The sequence below is a fragment of the Salmo trutta genome, chromosome 10, assembly GCF_901001165.1.
Source record: "Salmo trutta chromosome 10, fSalTru1.1, whole genome shotgun sequence".
Classification (NCBI taxonomy): Eukaryota; Metazoa; Chordata; class Actinopteri; order Salmoniformes; family Salmonidae; genus Salmo; species Salmo trutta.
This window is the reverse complement of record NC_042966.1, coordinates 18,557,467-18,567,195: the sequence shown is the minus strand read 5'-3', so window position 1 is coordinate 18,567,195 and position 9,729 is coordinate 18,557,467. Positions and strand designations below refer to the sequence as shown.

At 40.9% G+C, this 9,729-nt stretch overlaps 1 long non-coding RNA gene across 1 annotated transcript; it reads left to right on the top strand.

Annotated features, from left to right (window-relative positions):
* The first annotated feature begins 463 nt into the window (after positions 1–463).
* Positions 464–3,777, top strand: LOC115201262 (uncharacterized). Its single transcript, XR_003879718.1, has 3 exons — positions 464–1,097; positions 1,297–1,363; positions 3,696–3,777. It is a non-coding gene; the product is annotated as an uncharacterized LOC115201262 (long non-coding RNA).
* Positions 3,778–9,729: the final 5,952 nt, after the last annotated feature.

The window sequence follows — 9,729 nt, the reverse complement described above, 5'->3', positions numbered from 1 at the left end:
CAGGGTTCTATTACAGAGAACAAACACAAACAGACCAGAGTAGAAGACACATTGTTCTCTGTTCCATTCTTACTGGAACCCTTCCGTAGTGAAGGAGACCACACCTCCAATACATCAGATGGAACAGCAAATAAAGGATGAACACAGGGGAGCTTTTGTTGTGGTAAAATACAAATCTTTCGGGAAAAACAGTTCCACTTTTACTGTGCTTCTTGGAGTTGACTGGGGTGTTGTTAGATCCATGGTCGTAAACTGCAGTACTCACTAAAGTATCATGCTGACATTGAGAAGTGCAAGGGGACTAATGAAATCAATAACTAATACACACACACACACACACACACACACACACACACACACACACACTCAGTCCCGCACTTGAGGAATGCATGTGTCAGCTGGCAGACGACCGGAACATGCACACACGCACACAAATGCGCACACACACAAACACACACATCCCTCACCCCTTGTTCTTATGCGGTAAAAGGAGCTTGGTCTCCACAGTGACCAAACACAGAAAAGGAGGCAGGGCAACAAGAGCAGCTGGCCTCCAGAGATAGAGAGTGAGAGAGAGAGGTGTAGAGTGAGAGGGGGTGTGTGAGGAAAAAAAAACAAAAAAAAAAACAGAGAGTGAATGAGTGTGGAAAGACAGCGCCAGAAGAGAGCGGTGGAGGGGGAGTGGAGGCAGAGAAAGGGGAGAGACTTACTGCCAGTGCAAAAGACTAAGGAGAGAGAGCATAGTAGAGGAGGTACACAGACTCTCTCAGAAGACGAGAGCAGCACAAAGAAGCAGAAAGTGAACACAGACTTTTAAAGAGAGAGAAACTGCTGGAAACTGCCATCTGACAATCCAGTGAACTAAAGATACAGAACCTTTAAAAGGACAAAATAAAATCTTTCAGTCTGGAAAACTGGAATAAGCTAATTAGATGAGGTGAAACAGCGTAGAGGAGACCACACAAAGTATAGGAATAAGAAGAGGGGGATGGTGAAAGAGAGTTTTTAATGGACATTTGAGAAACTGAGAGAAGTGGATAAACTCTGTACTGAAGTTGGAGAGACTGACACATTGCCAAACTCATTCACTCCAAAAGGTAAGATTTTTGATACAGTAAAGTTGACCTGTCAGTGATGTTTTGTTATTTCTTTGTATATTGTTTACACTTGTTTTTTCAATGTCTGTTGGACATTAACAAGTTCAATTGCTAAGATAAAATACAAACTATAGTGGTTGACAATTGCTTGTTACATGAAAACAGTATATGTTTGAATATGACTTTCAGAACTTTTCAGCATTGCAGATATTCTGGGACTAAAGTTGGCTTTCAGGGAAACCTTTGGGGTCTCTTCAGACATTCACGTAAGTAACATGAAGCAGGAGAGGGGCCCAGGACAGATTGAATGAGAGAAAGGGGAGAGAGACAGGGTGGGGGGAGAGGATAGAGAAAATAATGAGATGGGGGGAGGATAGAGAGAGATAGACAGACACAGAGAGAGAAAAGAGGGGGAGAGAAACAGCAGAGGTCAGGTCATTCCTCAGAGTAACCCTGGCAAATCAAATGTTATTAGTCACATATTTAGCATATGTTATTGAGGGTGTAGCAAAATGCTTTGTTCCTAGCTCCAACAGTGCAGTAATATCTTAATTCACAAACAATACACACAAATCTAAAAGTAAAAGAATGGAATTAAGAAATATATAAATATTAGGACAAGCAATGTTGGAGTGGCATTGACTAAAATACAGTAGAATAGAATACACTATATATACTACTGTTCAAAAGTTTGGGGTCACTTAGAAATGTCCTTGTTTTTAAAAGAAAAGCACATTTTTGTCCATTAAAATAACATCAAATTGATCAGAAATACAGTGTAGACATTGTTAATGTTGTAAATGACTATTGTAGCTGGAAACGGCTGATTTTTAATGGAATATCTACATAGGCGTACAGAGGCCCATTATCAGCAACTATCACACCTGTGTTCCAATGGTACGTTGTGTTAGCTAATCCAAGTTTATCATTTTAAAAGGCTAATTGATCATTAGAAAAAACAATTAAGTTAGCACAGCTGAAAACGGTTGTGCTGATTAAAGAAGCAATGAAACTGGCCTTCTTTAGACTAGTTGAGTATCTGGAAAATCAGCATTTGTGGGTTCGATTACAGGCTCAAAATGTCCAGAAACAAAGACCTTTCTTCTGAAACTCGTCAGTCTATTCTTGTTCTGAGAAATGAAGGATATTCCATGTGAGAAATTGCCAAGAAACTGAAGATCTCGTACAACGTTGTGTTCTACTCCCTTCACAGAACAGAGCAAACTGGCCCTAACCAGAATAGCAAGAGGAGTGGGAAGCACAACTGAGCAAGAGGACAAGTACATTAGAGAGTGTCTAGTTTGAGAAACAGATGCCTCACAAGTCCTCAACTGGCAGCTTCATTAAATAGTACCTGCAAAACACCAGTCTCAATATCAACAGAGTTCCTCTGTCCAGTGTCTGTGTTCTTTTGCCCATCTTAATCTTTTCTTTTTATTGGCCAGTCTGAGATATGTATTTTTCTTTGCAACTCTGCCTAGAAGGCCAGCATCCCGGAGTACCCTCTTCACTGTTGATATTGAGACTGGTGTTTTGCAGGTACTATTTAATGAAGCTGCCAGTTGAGGACTTGTGAGGGGTCTGATGGGAAAAAAATGATGGAAAGCTTAGTGATGAAGACGGGAACACAACCTACTTGTAATATCAGAGTATAGTGAATAATTCCATATAAACATATTCGTACAGGGATGGTACCGTTTAAGAAACAATAAGGGAGATCACAAGACCAATGAGCAGACTGCCCAGACAGTGACAGAATAGTGTTCAGTTAGTCTGTAAGTTACAGTAACAGTAGAGGAAACAGTACACAGGCAGATTGTTGTGTTGCTGCACCAGATATTTGACACAGTGCTGTAACTGCGTAGTTCGTGCCACACAACACCACATAATGTGGCCTCAGTGCCTAGCAGCTTCTCACAAAGATAAGTGATTAGAGAACTAGATAAGTGCAAAGGAAGCATGTACACACACACACACACATTTGAGTCTAGTATCAACATGCGTTGGATAGCCCACACACAGCTGCTGTAGCTGATGACAGAACCCAGTCTGAAATGTCAATCCTGAAATAGTCTGGATGGGTTATAATTAAATGACAGTATGGACAGTTCCAGCTACACCAGGACTTCTTACACACACACACACACACACACACACACACACACACACACACACACACACACACACACACACATCAGCAGCCTGATTAGAGGGGTGAGATGTAATGCATGAGCATACAAGCGTTAAAATATAGAGAATAATATAAATATACATAAAACATAGATGGTGGAAAGTAATTATAGAGCTTCCAGAACAAATTGCATAGTTGACTAGAGGGGTTAGGGTGGGGTTAAAGGGCTATTTTGTCAAGGGCGAGTTTCATGCAAACACATAATACTCCCTTTTACCTAAAGAAACACTCAAAAAGTTCACAGTTATAGATGTGAGGAATGAAAGATATCATTCAGGAAAGTCCTTATAGGAAGTGTGTGTGTACCTAAAGTGTATGCATGCATGCATGAGCACCACCAACAATCTCTCGTGATGCAAACATCCTCTAATTCTCTCCATGTCTTTGTACCCTAATCTTCCCCTTAGGTGCAGTGCCATAAGTTCAAAACATTACCCCAAAGCTATTTGGATCCATCCCCAGTCTCCCTCTGTGTGTGACTAGACCAGGGGAATCCAAGATGGAGGTGAGGGAGGAGGTGTTGGACATCCTAAATAAGGTGTGGACTAAACTACAGAACCTCCCTCAGGCCAACTCGCTGGAGCTGGGGGCCTTCTTCATAATTATCCTCTTCGTCGGTGAGTCTAGGCACATGCCAGTCCATAGCCCCAACCCTTGGATACCTCTCGTAGACCTGAAAGGAGCATAAGGCAGTTCTAGAACTCAACTGTTTCAGCCTCGCTCAGTGCTTAGTTATTGTAACATGTTACATACAGTATGTCATAGTGACTGTTTCAATTATAACTGGGTAAAACCACATCAGTTGAATTACAGTGATCACAACAACACTATTGTAATCAGTAATGAATTTATCATGCAACATTTCAATCTGTTATTGGCAGAGCAACAAGTTAGTCTCTGTTTACATACAGTACCAGTCAAAAGTTTGGACACCTCCTCATTCCAGGTTTTAATTTTTTTTAATTTTTTTTTTTTTTTTTACTATTTTCTACATTGTAGAATAAGTGAAGACATCAAAACTATGAAATAACACATATGGAATCATGTAGTAACCAAAAAAGCGTTAAACAAATCAAAATATATTTTATATTTGAGATTCTTCAAAGTAGCCACCCTTTGCCTTGATGACAGCTTTGCACACTCCTGGCATTCTCTCAACCAGCTTCATGAAATGGAATGCATTTCAGTTAACAGGAGTGCCTTGTTAAAACTTAATTTGTGGAATTACTTTCCTTCTTAATGCATTTGAGCCTATCAGTTGTGTTGTGACAATGTAGGGGTGGTATATAGAAGATAGCCCTATTTGGTACAAGAACAGCTCAAATAAGCAAATAGAAATGACAGTCCATCATTACTTTAAGACATGAAGGCCAGTCAATCCGGAAAATGTCAAGAACTTTGAAAGTTTCTTTCACTTTGAAAGTGCAGTCGCAAAACCTATCAAGCGCTATGATGAAACTGGCTCTCATGAGGACCGCCACAGGAAAGCAAGACCCAGAGTTACCTCTGCTGCAGAGGATAAGTTCATTAGAGTTACCAGCCTCAGAAATTGCAGCACAAATAAATACTTCAGAGTTCAATTAACAGACACATCAACATCAACTGTTCAGAGGTGAATCAGGCCTTTGTTGTCGAATTGCTGCAAAGAAACCACTACTAAAAGGACACCAATAAGAAGAAGAGACTAGCTTGGGCCAAGAAACAAGAGTAATAGACATAAGACCAGTGGAAATCTGTCCTTTGGTCTGATGAGTCCAAATTTAGATTTTTGGTTCCAACCACAGTGTATTTGTGAGACAGAGTAGGTGAATCGATGATGTCTGCATGTGTGCTTCCCACCATGAAGCATGGAGGAGGTGGTGTGATGGTGAGGGGTTGCTTTTCTGGTGACACTGTCAGTGATTTATTTAGAATTCAAGGCACACTTAATCAGCATGGCTACCACAGCATTCTGCAGCGATACGCCATCCCATCTGGTTTGCTGTTGGAAAAGCATTCCTCATGAAGCTTGTTGAGAGAATGCCAAGTGTGCAAAGCTGTCATCAAGGCAAATGGTGGCTACTTTGAAGAATCTAAAATATATTTTGATTTGTTTAACACTTTTTTGGTTACTACATGATTCCATATGTGTCATTTCATAGTTTTGATGTCTTCACTATTATTCTACAATGTAGAAAATAGTAAAAATAAGGAAAAACCCTTGAACGAGTTGGTGCGTCCAAACTTTTGACTGGTACTGTAATAATGTTTGAAAGCTAAATCTCTCTCTCTCTCTCCTTCCAGCCACTTTCCTGTTTATGATTGTGCTATCCTGCGTTCACTGCTGTTGCTGTGGAAAGCCTAAATACCAGGGTTCCCGGGTCCAGCCCTTACAGGCTGTCTGAGGAGGAGGGGACAGTGGCCCAGTTGCAATACTTATAAAATGCACCCTACCCTCCCTTCAAGGAAGGGAGGAAAGAGCGATTCAAGGGAGGAACCAAGGAAGGAGGAATGCTCTCTAAAGTATTGGTATTGCCTGAACAATGTAGTTTGGAGGGGACGGACAGACTGCTATGCAACCATCCTGAAGAATCCATGTGTGTATAAAGGCTGATGAGCAATGGTAGAAGTCATTAAGACTACTCAGCAGTAGTTGTAAACAGGACAATGATGCACTAGGAACAGAGCACTCTGAGCCTTGTTTCTGCGCTGTTGTTCTGTCTGACTCAGTCTGAGAACACAAACCACTCCAAGGTGGACAAAAACAGATCTACACAATTTTTCTCATGTGATTTTAACCTGAAAGAGCTGATAGGATTTATGTTGTGTGTTTTGTATAAAAAGATACAAAACTAAGGGAATTTGTAATGTATCTTGTTCTTTGAAAGGTCTGTTTTTATGTCCAGAATATCAAACCCCTCTCTGTTCTCCTTTAAGATGACCCCACGGGAAAAGTCCTGAAGTTCCAAACTTGTTTTCATTTAGCTCTGTTTTCCACTCGAACGGGACAGACCAATAGAGAGTGCCCTCTGCTGCTGCAATGAGCACAAAACATTTAAGCCTACTGGGGAAGCAGGTACCATAGTGGTTGCATGGGGCCAGTAACCGAAAGGTTGCTGGATCAAATCCCCGAGCTGACAATGTAAAAATCTGTTGTTCTGCCCCTGGTCAAGGCAGTTAACCCACTGTTCCCCGGTAGGCATTCACTGTAAATAAGAATTTGTTCTTAACCTTTATTTAACTAGGAAAATCAGTTAAGTATGTGCCAAAGCAAAAGGTGGTGTTGCAACCTTGTCTAAGAGCATTTCGTATTATTCTGTATGTCAAACCGAAACACCCCATATAGTATGTTATGTTATGTTACATTTCGTATGGTATAAATAAAGGTTAAATAATGTTTTTTTAATGTATTAATTAGTGGATGTCTATTACCCATTTCGTATATGATTTGTTACGAATTACAATTGGTATTATATGTTACGAATGTGCAAAACGTGCAATATGTCATGAATTTGCTAAAATGTACAATACGTTACGAATTATCAAAACGTTTGATATGCTATGAATTCTATTTAGGTTGCTAGGTGGCTAACATTAGCTTGCTCGCTAACGTTAGCTAGGCTAGGGGTTAGGGTTAGCTAACATGCTAAGTAGTTTCAAAGTAGCTAAAAGGTAGTAGGTATAGTTGAAAAGTTGCTAATTATCTCAAATGCTAATGTTGTCCTTGATGAGATTCAAACTTTCAACTTTTGGGTTGCTAGACTTTCGCATTATACGCCTGACCAACCACCCTACTTTTAATTTTTGCCGTAAGTAACCATCTGTCTTATGTAATCATACCAACTGCATCTTGGATTTAAGTACAGAATAGCACAAAATTCCCTGAGACCAGATTCAGTATTGATGCAGTATTGTAGAAATAGGTCACCTTATAAATGGTGATTCGTGATTATTAGTAGTTATACCATCTCTGATTGTACAGTACTTGATTATAATTCATTTAGAGTGAAACAAGCAGTGTTTTTATCTTATATTGATCTGTAGTTGTTACAGGAGCAATGTGTTTGTTTACAAGTTTAGCTTTACTTAATGTTTAAGTGCACATAAAACTAAGTAAAATAAAGAATTTAAAAATGTACATTGTTATTAGTGCATAAATGATTGAGTGCATCGTGTCAACAGTTAAATTGTAATGTAACACTCCAATAATTGTCTGGGCCGATATCATATATGACTTTCCTACAATTAGGCCTACTATCTATAAAATGACAAAGGCCACACCTTAGGACTAACCCACCCTATACCTGATACTTTCTCTGTAGGTGCTGTTTTCTATACCATTACAAGACGTAGCTAATTCACATTAAAACATGCGTTTTTGGAACACTTCACATGTGAAATTCATGTGTTTTTTTCAGTAACGGTTTTGCAGTAAAGCATGCCTTATCAGGCCTTGTAGCACAGTCTCGGGCCTCACCTCCAAATATCATCAGTTAACAGTAAACCAGCTATACACCTCTCTCCTACTGCGCCACATATTGAAAACCGTCCCAACAAGAGAACTAGTTACGATCACTGCTTAGGCTCAAGGAATAAGGTGGAATAAGGCTCTCATACAAAGGAGGGCCTTCTGGGTGCTGGAAATATAGATGAAAGGCCTGAGCAGATATTGAGTAACTAGCAGAGGCCTACATGTCCAGTCCCCAGGTCTCACAGACTGTACACACTGTAGCAGTTGCTGAGAACACTGAGAGATGGCTGTGGAAAGGTGCGTCTGTGATTGGAAACATGCTAATTAACAGCTCTGCAACATGTAGGAAAGCCTTGATGTTTCTGTATAGGCTATAGCCTACTGCCAGCATTTTACAAAGTGAAACAAAGTTAACAGCTGTGGAATTGGGGGAATGAGATGCCATCTAGTTTGTGAAGTGCACCAGTCCCTCCTGCAGCAAAGCACCTCCACAACATGATGCTGCCACCCCCGTGCTTCACGGTTGGGATGGTATTCTTCGGCTTGCAAGCCTCCCCCTTTTTCCTCCAAACATAACGATGGTCATTATGGCCAAACAGTTCTATTTTTGTTTCATCAGACCAGAGGACATTTCTCCAAAAAGCACGATTTTTGTCCCCATGTGCAGTTGCAAACCGTAGTCTGGCTTTTTTATGGCGGATTGGAGCAGTGGTTTCTTCCTTGCTGAGCGGCCTTTCAGGTTGTCGATATAGGACTCGTTTTACAATTTTTCTTCTGAGGTCTTGGCTGATTTCTTTTGATTTTCCCATGATGTCAAGCAAAGAGGCACTGAGTTTGAAGGTAGGCCTTGAAATACATCCACAGGTACACCTCCAATTGACTCAAATGATGCCAATTAGCCTATCAGAAACTTCTAAAGCCATGACATACATTTCTGGAATTTTCCAAGCTGTTTAAAGGCACAGTCAACTTAGTGTACAGTGGGGGGAAAAAGTATTTGATCCCCTGCTGATTTTGTACGTTTGCCCACTTACAAAGAAATTATCAGTGTATAATTTTAATGGTAGGTTTATTTGAACAGTGAGAGACAGAATAACAGCAAAAAAATCCAGAAAAATGCATGTCAAAAATGTTATAAAATGATTTGCATTTTAATGAGGGAAATAAGTATTTGACCCCTCTGCAAAACATGACTACTTGGTGTACTTGGTGGCAAAACCCTTGTTGGCAATCACAGAGGTCAGATGTTTCTTGTAGTTGGCCACCAGGTTTGCACACATCTCAGGAGGGATTTTGTCCCACTCCTCTTTGCAGATCTTCTCCAAGTCATTAAGGTTTCGAGGTTGACGTTTGGCAACTCGAACCTTCAGCTCCCTCCACAGATTTTCTATGGGATTAAGGTCTGGAGACTGGCTAGGCCACTCCAGGACCATAATGTGCTTCTTCTTGAGCCACTCCGAGGTTGCCTTGGCCGTGTGTTTTGGGTCATTGTCATGCTGGAATACCCATCCACGACCCATTTTCAATGCCCTGGCTGAGGGAAGGAGGTTCTCACCCAAGATTTGACGGTACATGGCCCCGTCTATCGTCCCTTTGATGCGGTGAAGTTGTCCTGTCCCCTTAGCAGAAAAAAACACCCCAAAACATAATGTTTCCACCTCCATGTTTGACGGTGGAGATGGTGTTCTTGGAGTCATAGGCAGCATTCCTCCTTCTCCAAACATGGCGAGTTGAGTTGATGCCAAAGAGCTCCGTTTTGGTCTGATCTGACCACAACACTTTCACCAGTTTTCCTCTGAATCATTCAGATGTTCATTGGCAAACTTCAGATGGGCATGTATATGTATTTTTGAGCAGGGGGACCTTGCGGGCGCTGCAGGATTTCAGTCCTTCATGGTGTAGTGTGTTACCAATTGTTTTCTTGGTGACTATGGTCCCAGCTGCCTTGAGATCATTGACAAGATCCTCCCATGTAGTTCTGGGCTGATTCC